At 40.7% G+C, this 22,469-nt stretch overlaps 1 long non-coding RNA gene across 6 annotated transcripts; it reads left to right on the top strand.

The window, feature by feature from the left end:
* Positions 1 to 825: 825 nt before the first annotated feature.
* Positions 826 to 15,494, top strand: LOC131237089 (uncharacterized). Of its 6 annotated transcripts, XR_009167028.1 has the most exons (7): positions 826 to 1,270; positions 1,713 to 1,757; positions 2,137 to 2,247; positions 2,966 to 3,013; positions 3,122 to 3,159; positions 3,547 to 3,603; positions 3,706 to 4,033. It is a non-coding gene; the product is annotated as an uncharacterized LOC131237089 (long non-coding RNA). The 6 variants fall into 6 exon arrangements; XR_009167026.1 differs by lacking the exons at positions 826 to 1,270; positions 3,706 to 4,033 and adding an exon at positions 15,430 to 15,445 and having other exon boundaries at positions 1,597 to 1,757; XR_009167023.1 differs by lacking the exon at positions 826 to 1,270 and having other exon boundaries at positions 1,597 to 1,757.
* The last annotated feature ends 6,975 nt before the right edge of the window (positions 15,495 to 22,469 follow it).

The raw sequence follows: 22,469 nt of genomic DNA, 5'->3' as shown, positions 1-22,469 counted from the left end.
CTTTCTAGGATTAGGTCTAAGATGTTTCTCACCCCTTGTAAGCCCTCGTAGGAGGCCTCTGGTGGGAGTGTATGTGGTGGGTGCTTTGTGTTGACTCTAGTTCTGTGGGGAGCATAAACTCTTAGGTCCTTGTAGTAGGTCCTAGACTAAGGTAGTCTAAAAGTTAGGTGCTTTGTGTTGACCCTTGCTCATGAGAGCATAAACTTGTGTGGTTTCTTGAGTGGATCCTCGGCCAGTGTGTCTAAAATTGGGTGCTATGTGTTGACCCTTGCTCATGGGAGCATACCCTGTGTCATGTGGATGCGCTATGTCAGCCTAGGTGTAGGTTGTACTGGTTAGAGGTGAACCTAATTTAAAACCTCTGGTTTGAGGTGAACCTGTTGTGAAACCTCCTTAGTGAAATCTGGTACACTCAAGGGTTAAGTGCGTCCGCCGGGAGTGGAGTAGACAAGTAGTCGAACCACTATAAAAATGTCTATGTTTGTGATTGATATTAGCCTTTGATTACTTGTGTGATTTCTTTAAATGATTTCATAATTGAATATCTAAGATCACACCTCACACACAGTCACATCCATCATAATCTACAAAAAGTGTCTTATTCATCTGTCAAATAGCATTATGATTGGATCCTCTATTTGGCTTGGAAGCCATTAGCGTTACTTTGAACAAATCCTGATTCATGCATATTTTCTCAGGACAAGTTTGATAGGATTTTAAATAAACCATAATTTTTTTATAAAAGTCCTATTCACCCCCCTCTAGGACATATTGGCATATTCCTACTTCAACTAAAGCGGTCCTTACCGCAATTTCAGAGCCTATAACCTGGATGGTTTGGATCATGTGATCATTGAGGGTGTGGCCCCAGTTACGGCGACACGTTGTTTGTGTGAAGTAAGCACTTGGCGCACATTAGAAGCTCGTAACATCCATCTCCTACAAATGGGGAAGAATCTCAAATCGTCTCTCCATTTCACTTCTCCTCTTTCCTCCCCCTTAGAAAATACCCAGCCGTAGCTCTCTCTCCCTCCCTCCCTCTCTCTCTCTCTCTGTGCTGCAACCGTTTTTCATCTTCCTCTTGAAACCCTAACCCTAGTTTCAGCATTTCAAAGCATTTCAACTCTCAAAAATCGCCACAATTTCAAATTCTTGCATCTGATTTCTATCAAATCCTGGGAATTCTGAACTTCTGATTATCTCACGAGAGGAGTTGCTGAATCTGTTGTTGTTTCTCTCGATTGAGACCCTAAGATTTCGGCATTCTGAGGTATGACAATTTTTCCTAATCTTGGAAATTTATAGTTCTCACTGCTTGCGTTTTAGTCGATTGCTCCAAAAACCTAACTCCACCAAAATTTCCTTCTTAAATTCTTCTCTCCATCTCTCCATCTCTCTCTCTGCAATCGGACTTGTAATTCTGATCATCCCATATAAAAAAACCCCATATCATTTTTGTCATTTCCTCCGCACCCAAAAAACCCTAACCGATGACTCTCTCTCTTTCTCTCTACAAATGGATTGCACAAGCTCACCACCTTTTCCTTCCATATCCCTAACTCCTCCAAGCAAATGCTCCTTTGATTCTTCTCTCCATCTCTCTCTCTCTCTCTCTGCAATTAGACTTGGAATTCTGGTAGTTTTTTCTTGCATTTTGTTCATCAGGAGATGCTTCATTTCTCATCTAATTCAACATGATGGTGGTCTATTAGTAGGTGGCAGCAGGGCTGGGCCCAAGATCGAGGAGGTGGACTAAGGTGCAATCCATCATTGGTATCTTTTTGTTTCTGTTTCTACTTATAAAATGTTGGGATGTTCCAGACTTGGGTCATGATTTTGATTATATGTATGATGGCCATATACTACCTCCTATTATATTTAAAGTGTTTAGTTTTTATTTTTGTATAGAAATCTACACTTTAATCATTTGAAGAAATGCTTCAACCAAGACCCTTTTTGGATGAAGCCATGCTATTTGTATGGTTGGATGAGCCACAAACAAAACATAAAAGCTCTTCCTGAGTTTTGTTGTGAATAATATAGCATTTTAGATTAGTTTGCCTAAATTCTATGGGTTAACATTCATTTGTATGTCTACGAATGATATTTATGTCACTCAACATTAATTTGTTATAGGCTATGGTGGGTTTATTGGAAAAGAAGATTGAAGAAACGCAATTGGAAGAGATGCAGCTTCAATTGAAAGAAACTGAAAAGATGCTAGTGAAGGAACAAGAGGCTATGGACGTAGAGTAAAAAATAATTCAATTGAAGACTGACATGTAGATGTTCTTGTAGTTTCTTTGTTAACTTTCTTAGATTGTTAAGCTAGAATTAAGCTTTAGCTTCAATGGGTTCTGCCATTTCCAAACAAACTTAGTTATGTATAAGATTTCCATCCACCACCAATGATGGTTGGATATCAACAGAGTCTCATTTAGAAATGAGAACTCATGAATCTTGCTGTGGAATTATTTGAAGTTCTCCAATTTTATCTTTGTTAAAATTGTAGTTTTCATTGGAAAAGGACCTAGTGGCCTGGATATCTGCAGAGATATAATTTCAAAGTTGCCCAAAGAAGTCCACCTGACATTAAGATCCACAAAGGTTGAAGTTGTGAAGTTGCAGAGCCATGATAATATTGTTCAAACATTGCACATAGGTATCCCATCCAACTGGATAGAGCCTATATGAAAATTAGAAACTTCCTTTTTGACTGATAAGTATGTTGTTCACCAAACATACTTATCTATTGAATAAATAATAATTAAGATAAGCTACTTTAGGCATAAGTAGCTTACGCAAAGTAACTTATGGTCGAAATGCCCCCTTTCTGAATGGTTAAAAATGAAAAATACTTAACCATCCCATTTTAACAATGACACGTCTAAGATTTGACATTACGACTTTTTAGAAATTTCTTACTATTGCATCTGATACTAATTTAATTATTTTTTCCATGCAGCATGGTCACTTTCAAGGCCATTCTTTTGATATTGTATTAGCCTTTTAGGTATGTATATTTATTTGTCAAGATTTGCCTATGTATACTTGAGCACCTTGTTCCTTTCTATACTTATCCATGTATTGATCTAAAGTTTATATTGCCAACTTTAAATAGTTTGTTAGACTGGCAAAAGCGTAGTGGGGCTCCTGGAGGTACTCAAAAATTTTATACATGGTGTACATTAACTCTAGTAAAACAGTCTAAATTGAGGGGCCCACTATAGATAGGTCATCATCCAAATTTTAGATTGTATAAAAGACCCTAACCTCCGACTATGGGAAATTGTTTATTTAACTTGGGCCATCCATTAAATGTCGATCAACCAACCTCCTAGATATCAAATTAGTGTATTTTTCATGTTTCACAAGCTATCTAAATTGGGACCTACAATATGAACAGTTTAATTTAATATACTACTATGCCACATGTGTAGTTTCTTAATGCTTGTGTATCAACCAACACACCATTGTTTTATTGATCCAAGCTCTTCATGAAATTAATAATTTCATGGTAAATTTTGTACATGGGCCTGAATGCAGATGTGGAGTTGGGCGGCATAAGGACTATAGCATAAGCTCTTGCAAGGTCCAAAAAGGGTTAGCAATGTCATTCTTGTTTTTATTTGACCATATCCTTGTAACTTGCTAGTTCAATTTAACTTTGATGATGTGCAGCCATGCTTTGGTAATTTTTTGCAGTAGAGTTGGCTATTAAAACTTCAGATGAGAATGCAAACAAGGATTGATCAGAGAGAGATTTCCAGATGACTAAAATTGATCATCTGCAAGCCCCTCGTGACCTTCCTCTTGCACAACTTTGTATCAAGGTTTGATTCATCATCTTGAGCTATTTATAGTTTTGTTGAAAACTTAAATGTTTAAACATGTTTGTTGCATCAGGACATGAGTACTCTAATTTTTAAGTATATGACTTCCTGGCAGTTTATATGATGTTTGTGTTTATACGAATGAATATTCCTTTGACGGTACTGTTTATTGATTTGATAATCTGTGTTATAAACTAGGAAGTATTTCTTGCGGTTATTTCATTTGATTGTGTTAACTTAAATTTGAATTATCCATAGTTTTTTGCATTAGTTTTGGTCGATTTGTAATTATTGAGGTCATTTTTTATAGCCTAGATTATCATATTTCAACTGGAGTAGAGTTTTTATTTTTTATTTATTTGATTATTATATATACACACATACCCACACCACACACAGATGTTGCGCAGTATGCCAACAATGTTGTGAATCGAGATCCAATCTCCGGTCTCACCCACAAAATGATAAACAGGAAGAAATATAAACTAGAAGAAGAATCAAATCATTCCAAACAAACCACAAGACAAGATATACGTGGAAAAACCCCAACAAGGGTAAAAAAACCACGGGTGCAAACTTCCGCTATGAAGAAAAATGAAGATTATAAGGCAATATACTAACCTCTCTCTTGAAAGTACATAGAAAACCCTTTACTCACATCTTAGAATTATTTCCCATACCCTAGAAAAGCCCTAGGGACACCTATTTATAGTTTAGGTAACTTCCCTTTCGCACCTCTGCGAAAACTGACTCAAATTTCCACAGTCCGTATCAAATCCGGACTCAAATCTGCGTAAGCTCGACTGGTCGTGCAGAGTCTTGGTCCGATCAAGCAGCACCCTCGACCAATCGAGCACATCCCACAACTGGTCGAGCACATCAGAAATCCAAAATCCCAACTTGATGGAAAACGAGTCGAACCAGTCCACGACCGGTCAAGCAGGTCACTCGACCGATCGAGCAGGTCACTCGACTAGTCAAGCGGCGGTCCAGATGTGGCTCCACATCTCAACAATCTTCCACTTGGAGACACATCGCCATAAATCTTCGTCTTCTACATCTGGAGTGCACCACCTCCTCATCTTCAAACCTGAAGACCAATTAAAGCTAAACAGATGCCTTGGTTAAGCATATCGGTAGGATTCTCACTTGTATGAATCTTCTCTGAGCAATCGATCCATCTTCCGTAACGAATGTATGAAGTGTCACTGTATAACTTGCAATTTGTTTGCTTCTTACCCAACTCTTCCATGAAACCCGCATCCACATTCTGCTTCTATCGTCTTGATAGATACTATCTTCTTTAACTGAGAGACCTAATTGACTGCGGCACTACCTAGAGTAAAGACATAACTTTGTAGTGCTTCTTACGCTATCGATATCTCTGTCAAATCTGAATCTACGTAGCCTTGTAGATTGATTTTCGATCCACCATAGCACAACCCTATATCTACAGTACCTACCAGGTATTTGAGAATCTACTTCACAGCTTCCTAATGTTCCTTCCCGTGGTTGTTCATGAACTTGCTAACAACTCCCATTACTTGAGCAATGTCTAGCCTCGTGCTTACCATAACATACATGAGACTCCCAATAGCTGACGCGTATGAGACTTTAGCCATGTAGTCATGTTCCTCCTGCGTCTTTGTGGTTGGCTAATGGAGTACTAACTGGCTTAGCACCTCCCATATTGAATCAATCAAGTACCTTGGTTATGTACTCTGCATGTGACAAAATCAGTTTCTTATTTTTTCTATCACACTTGATCCTCATGCTTAGGATTTGTTTTGTAGCTCCTAAATCCTTCATGACAAATTCTCTAGACAATTGTCTTTTGAAATTTGAGATGTCCTTCATGATTGAACTAGCCACAAGCATATCATCAATATACAGAAGAAAGATAATGTACGACGTATCAAGCTTCTTCAAATAACAATAGTGGTTAGCATGACATCTCCTGTAACTGTTTCCCGACATGAAACTGTCGAACTTCTTGTACCACTGCCTTGGGGTACCCTTCAGGCCATATAGACTCTTCTTCAGTCTGCACACTTTGTTCTCCTTTCTTAATGTCACGTACCCTATCGGCTGATGCATATATATCTCTTCTTCAAGATCCCCATGAAGAAAGGTTGTCTTAACATCTAACTGCTCTAAATGTAAGTCCTCTAAAGCCACTATACTCAAGACCATGCGAATTGTAGACATTTTCACCACAAGTGAAAATATTTTAGTGAAATCAATACCTTCCTTTTGTTGAAATCTTTTCATAACCAATCTAGCCTTGTACCGTTTCGAATCATCATGCTCCTCCAATTTATAAACCCACTTGTTATAAAGAGCTTTCTTACCCTTGGGTAGAGTGACTAGCTCCCATGTATGATTAGACTCAAGAGAGTCCATTTCATCATCCATGGCCTGCTCCTACTTAACCCATGTATCTGACTGTAATGCTTCTTTAAAACACTTTGGTTCACCATTATTTGTCAGCAATAGATAATGTGAGGGTGTGTATAGGACCGTGGGTCTCCTCTCCCGAGTAGACCTCCTCACAACTGGTGTTTGTGGCTCTGCCTCATAATGCTCCTGTGCATGATCATCCTGTAGCGCTGTAACACCCATGTCCAGTAACTCTTCCAACTCTACGAATTTTTTCTCCTCAACCTTATTTTGTTGCACACTGTTCTTATGCATCACTTTTTTATTGAAGACTACGTCCTTGCTTCTGATGATTTTCCTATTTTCTGCATCCCAAAACTTGTTGCCAAAATCATGCTGCCCGTAGCCTATAAATGTGCACCTCCTGGACTTCGCATCCAATTTGTTTCTGTGCTCTGCATCAATGTGAACGTATGAAGTACAACCGAACACTCTGAGATGTGCAAGGTTCATTTCTTTCTCAGTCCACGTTTCTTCTGGTAGCCCACCATCCAATGGTGCTGAGAGACTTCTATTGATGAGATATGCGGCAGTATTCACAGCATCTGCCCAAAAGGTCTTGGGCAACCCTATATGTAATCTCATGCTCCTGGCGTGCTCAAGGATGGTCCTATTAATGCGCTCAGCTACACCATTTTGCTACGGTGTCCCTAGAATCCTTTTCTGATGTTTCATTCCATTTGCTGCACAATACTCCTCAAATCTCTTATCATAGTACTCTCCCTCATTATTAGATCTGAGACATTTTATTGTTTTACCTGTCTCATTTTCTACCATAACTTTTTACTTCTTAAATATATCAAATACATCAGATTTATGTTTTAAGAAATAGACCCACAGTTTTCTACTAGTATCATCAATAAAGGAAACAAAATAACATGAGTTACCAAGAGATAATACCTGTGCTGGTCTTCACACATCAGTGTGTATAAGCTCCAATAGATGCATCTTTGGAGCGTGTTCTATCTTCTTGAAACTTACCCTCTTCTGCTTGTCATACACGCAGTCCTTGCAGAATTCCAAGTCAATAGACTTTAACCCTGGTAGCTTCCCCTTTGATAATAGCACTTTCATCCATTTCTCACTCATGTCCCAACCTCTGATGCCATAACTGCCCATTCACTCCAGTTGATGTGACTGCAAGTGAACTATACAATCCTGAAGTCATGTATAAAGTACCTTCCTTCTTACCTCTAGATATCACCAAGGCACCTTTTGTGATTTTTCAGGAATCACTGGTGAATGTCGTCACATAACCGGTATCGGCTAACTACCCCACTGAGATCAAGTTACGTTTTAAACTCGGTACATGTTTGATATCCTTCAATTTCAAAGCCGTTCCATCTTTCTAACTTATATGAACGTCTCCCTTTCCAAGAATACTGCATGGCTCATTATCACCCAGTTAGACTCTCCTAAAGTCACCTAATATATAATCACGCAGAACTTCCTTACATGAAGTGGCATGAAACGAGGCACACGAGTCTATAAACCAAGACTCATTCCTCGCATCAAGAGACAAGATCATTGCCTCTGTGTCACTCTCCTCAGATAGATTCACTGAATCCTTCCCGCCTTGAGAGCTTCCTTTTTATTTCTTGAGTGCCCTGCAATCATGTTTCATGTGCCCCTTCTTGCTGAAAAGCCAATACCTGTGAGGCCCATATCCTAGCCTGTACTGTTCCGTAGGCTTCTGTGATCCTTTCGGTTGAATTCTGCTGACTCACGATATGTTATCGACAGTTGTTTGTAACTTTGAGTTTTGTCTCGTATTCCAAAGTCCGCTCAACCTGAGACTTGTACCCTAGCGACCGCACCATCGCCGGGGTCCTGATGCCGCGTATTATGCACCGAGGCGATACCCTGGCTAGGAGATGTGGGTCTGTATTCAGTTCAAGGATAAACGCTTCGCGTTGCAATCTCTAGAAAACATCACATCAATCACATCAATCAAGTATACATCACTCCCATCACTCACACCCATCCCCAAGTACAACCACCTCCCTTAAAGTCAATTCTCTCTCTTACACAAGTACTCCCATCACTCACTCACCCATCACTCACATCTTTCACCTATCACCTCTCTCTCATTTCTCTCTCATTTCCTCCCAAGCTTCATGAGAGCAACCCACATCCAAACTCCATGGGAGAGAGCTAGTGTGTCCCACCTTTCTATCACCCGATCCCACCATCCTAAGCCCATCTAAACTACTGAAATTATCTCTTTGGGACTCTATCATGCATTAACAGAAGAAGGAAGAAGAGATCTTGAAGTGGGTGCTTCTATTTGTTAACTTTGTGGTTTAAGGACCCACATATATGGGACCCATCTTGATGTATTCATATATAGGGAGGGCTCATAGTGGTGGGGTCCCTCCCCTCTCATGATTGTCTCTCTCCCTTTCTCTCTCTCTCTCTCTCTCTCTCCCCCTCTTGATGTGCGGCCCACCCGATGCATGTGACACATCCACACCATCCATCACTATGGAGCCCACTATGATGCGTGTGTTGTATCCAAACCATCCAACGGTGGGACCCCAACCGTCTGACTGACATCAGCAAGTTTTGTGGGTCCCACGTGATTGTATGTGGTGGATCCCAACCACCCACCTGCTGTTGGTGCCACACAATGATGTATTTGTTTCATTTTGGACGGTCCTGTGGACCCCACTTGTGATATATGTGATTCATCCATGCTACAGAGTAGTTGTGAGACCCATGCACATGTGGACTCCACATACATGTGACTATCAAAGCCGTCCATCTATCCAGCGTCCAGGTCTAGACGCTGGAACCTTTTCTTGAAAAAAAGAAAGAAAGAAATAAAGAAGAAAGTAAGATAAAGTAATAATATAATATAGTATTATATATATATATATTTATATATATATACTATATATATTTGTCTGGTGGGCCCCGCGTGGGACCCACCTTGATGTAAGTATCTTATATCCACACCATCTGTATTTGGACGGTGGTAGTTGCAGCACACCGTGGTGTATGTGTAATCCACTCCGTCCATCTATTCACCTGGATTGGTGGGCCACACCTGTGGACCCACCTTGGGATGGAAGCTGACTGGCTGGTGTACTTTACTTCACTTATATAGCTGATATATTGACATCAACAAGTTATGTGTGTCCCATTTGAACCATGGATGCCACCTTGATGTATTCATTTCATCCACACCATCCAGATAATGTTTGGATGGTGCTGGACAATGTTTGGACGGTGCTGATTTACACGGATAATGTTTGGACAGTGCTGATCATCATTAGTGGGCCATCTGCCCCATAAAATGATAGTGTACGGTGATACACATGTTACACCTACAACTGTTGAAATGATTTTTTGGTGCGGCCCATCTCATGAGGCCCACCTTGATGTATTTGTGGCCATCTATGAGGTCCGCCTTAATTGAATGTATTCTGTATCAGCCATCCATTTGACAGGCTATGTGGGGCGCACCGTGATGCATTTGTGATCCACACCGTCCAACTATCAAGTGGACCACACAATAGAAAACAATGGTGAATTGAACAACTACCCTTGAAACCCTCTTGGGAGTACAGAAGTTTTGGATCAGTAGGATAATTGTTTTATCCTTGGCGTCCATCAGTTTTCAGGCCCACCAGAGGCATGTGTTTTATCAGGCCCACCTATTATGTATTTGAAGCCCATGAGATATGGCCCATGTGATATATTTAAGGCCCACCTGCTTGAATTTGAGGCCCATGGGCAAGGCCCATTGAGATGTATTCAAGGCCTATGGGTAAGGCCCATTGGATATGTATCCGTGGCCAATGGGCAAGGCCTATCATGATACGTATTAAGCCTATGGGTAAGGTCCATTGTGATATGTGTTAGGTCCATGGGCAAGGCCCATTGTGATATGTATTAGGCTCATGACGTGTGGCCCATTTGATATATTGATATATATGAGGCCCATGTGATGCGACCCAATATGATATATTTTTGACCCATGGGTGAGGCCTAATACGATGTATTTGAGGCCTAGGTGCAGGGCCCACTTGTTGTGTATTTGAGGCCCAGGTGCAGGGCCCACGTATCGTGTATTCAAGGCTCGATGTGATGTGTGATTTTACCACGATATATGTGATGATGTTTATGTGGGCCACTCCTTGGGAGCAATGTTGGTTGAATGTCTACATTGTTGGGCAATGATGGTTTAATGTCCACATTGTGACCTTCCCTTAGGCCTTGTTCGGCCGATTGTTGAGGCCGATTCTAATTGTCGACACCGATTTTGATTGTCAAGGCCAATTCTAATTGACAAGGCTGAGTCCAATTGTAGAGGCTTAATGTGATGTATATGCGGTCCATATTTGAAACCCATTATGATGTATATTCAGCCCATGTGATGCAGCCCATGTGATGCAGCCCATGTGATGTGGCCCATTATGATAGTATGAGGCCCATTGTGGTGCATTTGAGGGCCAGGCTATGGAGCCTATTGTGATATATGTTAGGCCCATGTGAAAGGCACATCATGATGTGTATTAAGCTCTTGAGTGAGGCCCATGGTGTTGTATTTTTGGCCCTTGTGTGAGGCCATGGGTTCACTATGTGTTAGGCCCTATGTGGGCCATTCCTTGGGCACAATGTTGGTTAAATGTCCACGTTGTCGAGATCAATTGTTGATGCCAGTTATTGATATCGAATATGAGGATGTGACAGTATAACATCATGATACATGCACATATGCATCATCTGCATGTTTGTTATGAGGTGTGGTTAATCATTGCATATGTCATTGGGTAGGTTATTATGAGGCTCCCTGATAGGCGGAGGTTATCTCATATGAGCGCATGGTATGCTCAGGATTGATGTATGACTGAATTGTGTGACTCATGTATTTTACATTATGTGTTGTGATTACTGTACGCCCTAGCGACATCAGGGCCGTAGCCTCTACAGGCATATCGTGGATGGCCAAATGGGACACCGAAAATATGTTATTAGCATCGGGCTGCCATAGATAGCCCTGAGTAAAAATTCTTAAACCCTCTTGGTACCAGAGGACGCCCTAACGTCTAAACCAAGTGGATATATATGAAGACATGAGGGTCGTATACCAATAGGCCGCGTCTCCCACCGTGTCTTGGTTGGTTGGGAAGGGGTGTGACCTTACCCGCCTGAGTGAGGGGATAATATCTAAGATGTGTTTGACCAGCTTGAGGAATGGGTCTGCTATCGACGAGTCAGGCCCGATATTGGCAGCTAGATAGTGAGGTCTCTTCCACTTACCTGGTTGTGCGCTCCGATAGGGGCGATAACTTGGCGTAGAGTGTAATAGACCCCGGTGATGATCTTAGAGATGAACAGTATTGCTATGTGAACTTATTGAGTAGGAGTTGCATACTCATTCATTCATTCATTTACTATCCACTCGGGCTGGTGGTGCGCAACTATTAGTTATGGGTACCTTCGCAATAGCCAGGATTTCGGTTGGGGCGCGCAACTAACCTGAGATTAGGAGTTTACCACATTGATTTTGATTATCCAAATTTAGGTATGGGACTAGTTTGGATAGAATTCCCTTATGGTGGACCCCATAGCTTGCGATACTATGTACCATCATCCCAACTTCACACTCCTGCTTGGTCATTCACACTGCATATTACATTGCATCCTTAGTATTTGATACTTAACTCTTTATGACTACTCATTTGCATATCTGACTTATATCGCGTGTTCTGATATTGTATGACTCATGGACTTGTCAGTATTTCTGCTTACTCTGATATCATATGATTTATGATATATGACATTGACTTGCTATATCTTTTCATCGCATATCCTGGATGAGGTTGATAATATTTTTATGGACTTGCGTATTTTCGCTTACTCCGATATTGTATGATTAAGGCATTGTATTGAATACTTGACAATTATCGTGTGCACACACTTACACTACCTTCTAGGCTTGCTATAAGCTTATGCATGATAGATGCATGCGGGTGATGTTAGGCTACAGCAGTGGGGCAGGAGCATGCGGTAGAGCTTCGGAGATTTTATTATATGCATATATTTCCTTTTCGATTGTACTCAAATAATTATATTAGTAGATATGTGGTGATGATATTATTCTTATAATTTGGGTATACTTGTGGTAATGCTTCTTATGAAACAAATTCATGTTAAAAATCTTCCTTGTAGGATTCCAGAATCGTATGGGTGCTGGGAGGCGAGAATGGGGTACTACGGAGGTTGTCGGTACCGGATTTAGCGATGGGGAATTTTGTAAGCCCGGTTTCCGAATTTGGGACATGACAACACCCGTCTTTGTCATTCGGTCCCTTGGACTTCTTCTTCGATTTAGAACGTTCGTGTTTATTGCCTCCTTTGTTCAGTGATCTTTCTCTTCCTTCAACGTTTAGAGCATTCCCTGAATCCACTGAAACTCCTGATGCCTTTCTTCTAGATTCTTCGCTGAGAATTAGACTGGCCACATCTTCAAATTTTAACTTTGTTGACCTTGAAAAATTACTTACAACAATCACCAAACCATCCCAACTTTCTGACAAACTGGACAAGATCAATAACGCCTTGACCTCATCCTAAAAAATAATGCCAATGGATTCCAACTGGCTGGTGACTTTATTGAACTCCTTTAGATGTTCAGCCATGCTCCCACCATCGGACATCTTCATGTTGAATAGCTGTTTCATAAGATGAACCTTGTTGGACGCTGAGGGTTTTTCATACATCGTAGCTAGGGCTTCCATTAATTCTTTTGTGGTCTTTACCATGGATATATTGAAGGCGACACTCTTAGACAAAGAGAGTCGGATCGATACTAAAGCCTTCCAATCCAATAAAAACTATTTATCATCTGTCATCTTTTCTGGTTTCTTCTCTTTTCCTACTAGATGAATATAGAGGTCCTTCTGATATAGATAATCCTCCATCTGCATCTTCTAGAAGGCAAAGTTTGAACCATCAAACTTCTCAATTCTAGTCTTCCCTTCTTCTGTCATCGCTCCCAATTGAACTAAACCAATAGCTCTGATACCAGTTGTTGCGCAGCATGCCAACAATGCAGTGAACCGAGATCCAATCTCCGGTCTCACCCACAAAATGATAAACATGAAGAAATATAAACTAGAAGAAGAATCAAAGCATTCCAAACAAACCACATGACAATATATACATGGAAAAATCCCAAAAAGGGTAAAAAACTACGGATGTAAACTTTCACTATAAAGAAAAATGAAGATTACAAGGCAATATACTAACTTCTCCCTTGAAAGTACATAGAAAACTATTTGCCCACACCTTAGAATTATTTCCCATACCCTAGAAAAGCCCTAGGGACACCTATTTATAGTTTAGGTAACTTTCCTTTCGCACCTCTGCGAAAACCGACTCAAAAATCCGCAGTCCGCATCAAATCCGGAAATGAATCTACATAACCTCTACTGGTCGAGCAGGCTGCTCAACCAGTCGAGCACCTCGGAACCCAAAAACTGATGCTTACTAGACTTTGAGTCGAGCCAGTCCACTACTAGTTGAGTGGGCCACTCGACCGGTCGAGCAGGACACTCGACTGGTTGAGCGGCCCCTAGATGTGGCTCCACATCTCAACAACAGACTCACACAGCCACCCACACCACATGGGCACTCGATCCCTAGTCCTAGTGTTGAAACAGAGTGCCATCTCAACTGGAGTAGGGTCTGTTGTGCTAAATGATTGTAATTTTCTTGAATCTGTCCATCTTGACATTTCTAACTTATCTCCATACTCAAGATATTCATTTTCTTGTGGTCCAGTGGTTAATCTATTGAAGAAATTCAAGTCAACATGAATATGTATATTGGATATCTGATTTTATCATTTCTAAAGAGATTTTATTGTTTCATGATATTAATGATTTAGCAGATGTGAAATATTTCAGAATTTTGGTGGATCTCAACATACTTTATGTGCAAAACTCACATTCTCACAAGAATCACATGGTATGATTGAGATTCCAACCTATGACTTTGCAAGAAAATGTATGAGCTGCAAGCTTTCATGACATATCTTGTTTATTTTCTATTCAGTGTAAACATTGGCCTAATTCTTTGAAAAATTTTATATCAGGAAACATCACAAAGGAAGCTAGACCTATAAGCATGATTTTCACCATACTATATATAATGCTTCAAAGCTTCAGGTGAGTTGGTCTTTGACTATAAAGGAAAATTCTACATGCTTCTTTCTTCATTTGTTTCTTTCTTTTTCTTGAGAGGTAAGCTGAGCGAATCCTGATTAATGTTGAAAACACCATCTACAAAACATTGAGTTAGAGTCTCGAATTGTTCTTCCATGCTTATTTTCATTGAGAAGGTTATCTGAATTCAATTCTAACTAAAGCTTCTTCTTTTTTCCTTAAACCTCCATTGATTAGACCATGTGTTTGTGGAAATAGTTAGAGATTATCTGAATATTAATTGAACACTCTGGAACATGCTCAAAGCGAAATCTTTTTTTAGCAAAGTTCTGCTGAGTTTCTACATGACTTGGTGATCCTTCAAGTTCAGATAAAGTCATCTGAGTAATGCAATGCCATTTTATTCTAATGCAAAGAATCCCCTGTCTTGTAGTGTTTGAGGCACTACTATTCTTGTTAGTCTTAAATGTCATGTGCTTCTTCTCAGTTTATTCTTGGTGAGATTTTTATCTGTTGATACTAGCACTCTTTCTACTATTCAATCGCTGCATGCTTGTGCCACATGGACAATGTTTGTGTGCATGCATATGGGTTGATATATTCTGCTAGCATCCATAAACTAACTATTGGATTGAATAACATTTACCCCCACTGAAGATCTGTACCATTTTTGACAGATATCACAATGATATTGATGTTTCTATCTTATTAAAAAGTAGCAATGAAAGTTTCTTTCATTTCTTTTGCTCTCATATGTTTTTGCTTGGATATCCATATGCTTGTACATGTGTCAAACAAGTCTATTTTAGATTTCATATGGTAACTTTGCTTTTTTGACATTTAAATGTTGAGAAAGAAACCTCTAGAGTTGTTAAAAGTAAAATTAAGAGCTAGGGACATGCCAGTGGAGCGATCTGAACTATCGATATGATGGACTCCACTATAAATTATTGCTAATGGCGAGTTCTTCTTCTTTGTAGATGCTTTCAGACAACTGAACAAGCTGTAGTTGTTCATCAACCAAGTAAAAGTCATACCTAAATCTTAAGCAAAAGTCATAACCAAATCTCGCATTGTGACTTTGTATTATTTATGGAACCTAATGTTGTGAAATAGTTTGATTGAGTTTGTTTTGAAAAATTTAAATAGACTGTTGTTAACTATTTTATTGGTATTATGGCTTTCATGATTGATTGTTTCATGAGTGGATTGAATGAATGGATTAGTAGTTTAAATAAATATTTAAAAAACTAAACATTTTTAGCCTCAATTTGTAATTGAGGCTTGGATTTAGCCTCGGTTGTTGAGAACCAAGGCTGAAATTTCCGTGGCTAAAGGCTTTAGCCTCGGTTGTTGAGAAACGAGGTTAAAAATAGATTTAGCTTCAATTGGAGGCAACCGAGGCTAAAATTTGGATTTAGTCTCCGTAACGCCCTGAAAATCGGGGGTCAAGCAGAAGCTCAACTCCCGAGTTCCAACGCATCACTTATGCAACAAAAATAATGATGATTAAATGTTGTTCATATTAGTGAATTAAACATGAATGTGATTGTACCAAATCAGCATATCATACTCCAGCGACAGTTAAATTACACAAGCGGAAGACTGTGATAAATATATAGAGCATATAAGTGATTGTAAGCCCCCAGAGTATGAATGTCACCAAGTTAAATAATTTCATGTATAATTCCAAAATATATAAAATGATAAAGTGTAATGTCATCTAATCCATATCCCTGGAGCCCCGGTGACGTAACTCTAGGTCTACAAGGACCCACCAAAGAGTTGCAAGTAGGAGAACTCCTCATCGTCATAGAAGTCAGGCTCCACCTCGTAGGCCTCGACATCACCAGAAACTACAACAGAGTCTGGTTGGTGTTTAAAACACCATCCCAAAGTGGGAGTAAGTGATCAACTCAGTGGAACTATAAGGCAAAGGTTAAAATGTTATCAATTCAGTCAAGCAGTAATGAAAAAGTAATATAACAAGCATTCCTAAGTACTCTGGTTAATACAAGGATGATATGTATTAATGATGTATGACCTCGCCAGCACTCCCTCTGCGACATCATCTCACGATCGCGGCATGCAACCCTCCCACTGTGCTCAACTCCAATGCCAAAGGCACATGCAACGCGGTGCATGTGTATGATTAGCCAAGTTTTTAATTAGACCTATTCATATAGCAGGTTTGGGAAGCTAAGGTACCTCTCTGTATATCATTGACCCAAACAATGATCCATCTAGGGTAGTCAATCCTAGTTAGTTGCATACAATGGCAGTTCCGGGTCGTTACGGATGAGTGGCTCGTTACCTCAGTGCAGGTCTAGTTTATACTCGAAGTCACTACGGAAAGGCTCGTCACCTTAGCATAGTCCTAGTGTATACTCGAGGTCACTAGGAGAGGGTCGTCACCTAATCGTAGGCCGACAACTCGAATACAGTGTCCCATACCACCGTATTCGGCTCACAAGTTTGGTTTGCTCACTGGACACTACGGGGAGGCTCGTCACGGTGTCCAGAATTGTAACTATAAATAAGGGAATTGAGAATCCTATCTCAACACCCTCATTAAATACATTTCAACAAGCATTTTCTCATTCAGGCATTTTATCAAACACTTAGACTACACATATCACATACATGTAATAAATTAGTTAAAACATATTTTATAGCAAATCATTTCACGTATACAACAATCATGTATTCCCAAACAACAATCATGGCAAGCATAAATCATAATTTCATATTCATACAAACATTTAAACAAACACCTGGAATGCATTATTTTCAACATAGTTCATCTATATGTGTAATATGCAGAAAATATCAGATCTAAGCATATGTGATAGCAATCAAGTCAGTAATAAATCATTAACTAACATTGAAATCCTTGAAAACCATAACCTAAACGTTTATAGCTTGCACCTTTCATCGGTAAACTCGTATCGAACTTAGTTCGAACATTATGCCTTCGTATACGGCACAACGGCTACCTAAATCACGAAATAGGTTAGTTATTTCACCGATCTATTTGGATACCTAGAACAGATTAGGGTTAGGATTTCTTATCCAAAAATGGAATTGAAATCGCCAGTATAGCGATACAGGTAGGATGATTCGGCACGTGGAGTGGTGGGATCGAATCCCAGCAACTATCTCTCACTCTCTCTCTCTCTTTTCTTCTCACTCTTTCCTTCTTTTTTCTCTCTTCTCTCTCTTAGGGTTTGAAAATTCGTATGGAATAAGAGAGGGGTGGGTTAAGGCCCTTATATAGGCCCAGAACTGATGTCAATGGCCCTAGGGCCATGGTATACTTAGGTTATAGCCAAAGGTTGGCTGTTTCGAGCCAACGGAGTTCATCTGGAGGTCTATTTTCTGTATACGGTCCAGAGAAAGTTTCCTGGCAATGGATCTATGTCAGTTTAAAGTTTCGGTCCGATTGGATTTGTAGATCGACCGTGGAGGACCAGTTTCAGTTCAATGGTCATCGCCACTCGATCAGGGCCACAAATGCACTGACCCGTGTTGGGAAATTTTCCTGATCCGAGGGTGTAGTTGGATCAGAATCTGACGGTCTGAAACCTTAGATTTGGCCTGCAAGCGAACGGCCCAATTCACTTAAGTTTGAGTATATTTTCTAAAGATATTCGCGCTTCTCACACACTTCGCTCCATGCTCAAGTTGTGCGTTGCTGGATACTATTTGGACTTGATTTCCGAGATATTTGTCGAGCCCAGTAAGGCGGTCATAATTGTATAGTTTTGCGGTAATCGGACTTTCGACGCACGGTCCAGGTCTGATATGGAGTTTTAGTGTGCTCCCGAGAGCAACTGGATTTTGAGATTTCTCTTAATTTTTAAGTAATGTAGAGTTAGCGATTCTACTGGTTTTAGGTCTTACAGTTCGTATTGAAAGTAATTTGAGCTAATTCACCGATTAACTTAGTTTAGTACTTAGTTAATTTTTGTCTAATTTCTAAAGGATTCAGTCCTTAGTGATTTCTGCTTGAGGTGATACTCGGGCCTTTGTACGGATTTTTCTGAGACATTACAGTTTCAGTTGGAAACAATGGAGGCTAAAATTTTAATTTAGCCTCATTTCGAAAAAACTAAAGCTAAAAAGGTTCTTTTAGCCTCACTTGAAGAACCGATGCTATAAAAGTTATTTTAGACTTGGTTGCTAAAACTGAGGCTAAAGCCTTTAGCCATGGCGGTTTCAACCTCGGTTTGGATAACTGAGGTAAAACTGCGGCTAAAGGTTTTAGCCTTAGTTTTTAACCTTTTTAGCTACAGTTTTGAACCGAGGTTAAAGCCCCCTTTTCTTGTAGTGTGTACAACTTGTAATCTGCTTGCTTCTTACCTAACTCTTCCATGAAACCTTTCATCCACACCATCTCCTCGCACGCTTCTGTAGTTGAAATATATTCTGCTTCCGTTGTACTGATAGATACTATCTTCTGTAATTGAGAGACCCAACTGACTGTAGCACTACTCAGAGTAAAGATATAACCTGTAGTGCTTCTTCTGCTATCGATATCTCCTGCCAAATATGAATCTATGTAGCCTTATAGCTTGATTTTTGATCCTTCATAACACAGCCTTACATCCACAGTACCTACCAGGTATCTGAGGATCCACTTCATAGCTTTCCAATATTCCTTCTCGGGGTTGTTCATGAACCTGCTAACAATTCCCACTACTTGAGTAATGTCTAGCCTCATGCTCACCATAGCATACATGAGACTCCCAATAGCTGATGCATTTGGGACTTTAGCCATGTAGTCCCATTCCTCCTGCGTCTTCGCACCTTGCTCCTTAGAAAGCTTGAAGTGATTGGCTAATGGAGTGCTAACCGGCTTAGCACCTCCCATATTGAATCGATCAAGTACATTGACTATGTAATCTGCCTGTGATAAAACTAGTTTCTTGTTTTCCCTGCCATGCTTTATCCTCATGCCTATGATTTATTTTGCAGCTCTTAAAACCTTCAGGACAAATTCCTAGACAGTTGTCTTTTGAGATCTGAGATGTCCTTCATGCTTGATCCGGACACAAGCATATCATTAACATACAGAAGAATGATGATGTACGACGTATCAAACTTCTTCAAATAGTAACGGTGGTCTACACGGCATCTCTTATAACCGTTTCCCTACATGAAACTGTCGAACTTCTTATACCACTGCCTGAGGGCCTGCTTCAGGCCATATAGACTCTTCTTCAATCTACACACCTTATTATCCTTTCTTGGTGCCACATATCCTGTCGGCTGATGCATATATATCTCTTCTTCAAGGTCCCTATGAAGAAAGACTGTCTTAACATCTAGCTACTCTAGATGTAAGTCCTTTGTAGCCACTATACTCAAAACCATGCGAATCGTAGACATTTTCACTACCGGTGAAAATATTTCAGTGAAATTGATACCCGCCTTTTGTTGAAACACTTTTACAACCAATCTAGCCTTGTACCGTTTCAAACCATCGTGCTCCTCCTTCAGTCTGTAAACCCACTTGTTATGAAGAGCTTTCTTACCCTTAGGTAGAGTGACTAGCTCCCATGTACGATTAGACTCAAGAGAGTCCATCTCATCATCCATGGCCTGTTCTCACTTAACCCGTGTATCTGACTGTAATGCCTCTTCAAAATACTCTGGTTCACCATTATCTGTCAGCAGTAGACCTTCTCAAATGCTCCGATCCTGGGATGCTACAAGGAGGATTTTTAACATCGCTTTGATTCGTAATAAGCATAACCAAAGGCATAACCCACAAACAACAACCAAAAACTCCATCACATTTCCACTATAATCAAAAACTTTACAGGTACAATGAGCATAAGGGAAATACAATGAAGATAGACCAAAACTCCAAAAGAAGATCAGCCACGCGTCCAAGCCTCAGCGCTGCTGCGATCCAACGTCACCTGCACGCAACGGTCGTGCATAAGCTTATAGAAAGCTTAGAGGGTGGTGAAAGTGTATGCTCAAGGTGATAATGTAGTTATGCAGTATCAGAGTAATGCGGAACATGCTGATGAATGCTAAGAATCCCATTAGCCGTACCAAGGCCATGCGGTGCAAAGAATGATGTCGGCCATACCAAGGCCATGCAATGCAAAATGCAAGTCAAGCATACAAATCCTCAACTAAGTCCACATGTCAATACGGCTCAAATCTGGGATATCACCGGGGTCTAGTACACTCCAAGCCAGATTGCCGCCCCATCGCGCGCAATAAGGTGAGTGGAAAAGACCTCACTATCCGCCTGCCAATATCGGGCTCGGCTCGTCAATAGCGGACCCATTCCTCGAGCTGGTCAGACTCAGCCTAGCATTGCCCCCTACTCTCGGGCGGGTAAGGCCGCACCCCCTTCCAACCGACCACGACACAGTGGAAAGCGCAACCGTCTGGTAATCGGCACTCAGCGCTCATGCACCCACTCGGTCTAGACGTTGGAGCAACCTCCTGGTACCATAAGGGTTTAGGGACTTTCACCCAGGGATATCTATCGCACCCCATGTAGAACAGTATTTCCGGTATCCAATCCTGCCAACCACGATACGTCTGTGGAGGCTACGACCTGATGTCGCTAGGGCGTACATGAAACTATACCACACAATGCGAATGCATGAATCACACTATTCGGTGCAGCAATTCTGCGCGTATCGTGCGCTCATGTAGGGCAACACCCGTGACGGGAGCCCCTAAACAATCCGCCCAAGGCTATGCTATGATCTGTCATTTCTCATATCAAGCATACGTATGATACATATGATCATGAATCATGGAATTAAATATGTTATATGGGGTGGATGATGTTCATAATGAAGATGGGCCTAGACGGCCTACACATAACACGCACGAGCCTAACAATGGGCCTGAGAGAATGTCATAATGCGGACATTTAACTACACTATACTTGCAATGTGGACGTCAAACCACCATTGCTCCCAAGGCATAGCCCTGACGTAAACATCATTACATAAATCATGTTGGGATCGTACATTGCAATGGACCTTAGGCACGTCCCATTGGGCCTTAAATACGTCAAATGGGCCATATCATATGGGCCTTGTATTCATAAAGTGGGCCACATCATTGGACCGCACCAATGGGCCTTATGTGCATTGCAATGGACTATAAATTGTGGGCTTTAGAATGTATCAAATGGGCCTATTCTTATGGGCCTTATGTGTATCAAATGGGCCACACCAATGGGCCCCAAATGCACATCAAATGGGCCTCAACTCATAGGCCCCAATATGTCTTAATGGGCCTTAAACCATGGGCCCATAATACATCAAATGGGCCTCGACCCATGGGCCTTGCATATACATCAAAGTGGGCCTCAATCATGGGCCATAAGTAATTGAAATGGGCCTCCCACCATCAATTATATATATAATATAATATATATACATATATATATATATATATGTAACATATAATATTATATATAATATAATATTGTATATATATACATATGACATATAACATTATATATAATATAATATTATATATATATATATATATATATACACACCAACACACACGCACCCACACACACGCACACGAGCACCCACCCACACAGTGGGCTCCACGTTCAGTGGGCTCCACATCCACTGTCCAGCGGACGGTGAAACACATACATCATTGTGGACTCTATGTGGGGCCCACCATAATATTTATATTCCATCCAAACCACTGGTAAGGTCAAGCAGACCTAGATGAAGGGGGACAAAAATTTTCACCCTGATCCAAAACTTCTGTGGACCCAAAAAGGGTTTCAAAGGTAAATGTTCAATTCCACTGTTTCACACGATGTGGGCCACCTGAGTCTTGGAGCAGGCTGATTTTTGAGATGGGCCCACTTCAGAGAGTGGGCCACCTGATGAACGGATTAGATGACATATAAACATCAACGTGGGGCCCACGGCTGCAGCCGTGGGTGGCTGTACGGCGGCCAGTCCGCCCGCCCGGTGAGCGCAGGCAGCGCCTGCTGCGGCTCTGACACAGC

This window comes from Magnolia sinica, chromosome 2 (genome assembly GCF_029962835.1).
Source record: "Magnolia sinica isolate HGM2019 chromosome 2, MsV1, whole genome shotgun sequence".
NCBI classification, from domain to species: domain Eukaryota; kingdom Viridiplantae; phylum Streptophyta; class Magnoliopsida; order Magnoliales; family Magnoliaceae; genus Magnolia; species Magnolia sinica.
The sequence above is the reverse complement of the archived record's forward strand: the minus strand, read 5'-3'. Positions and strand labels throughout refer to the sequence as shown.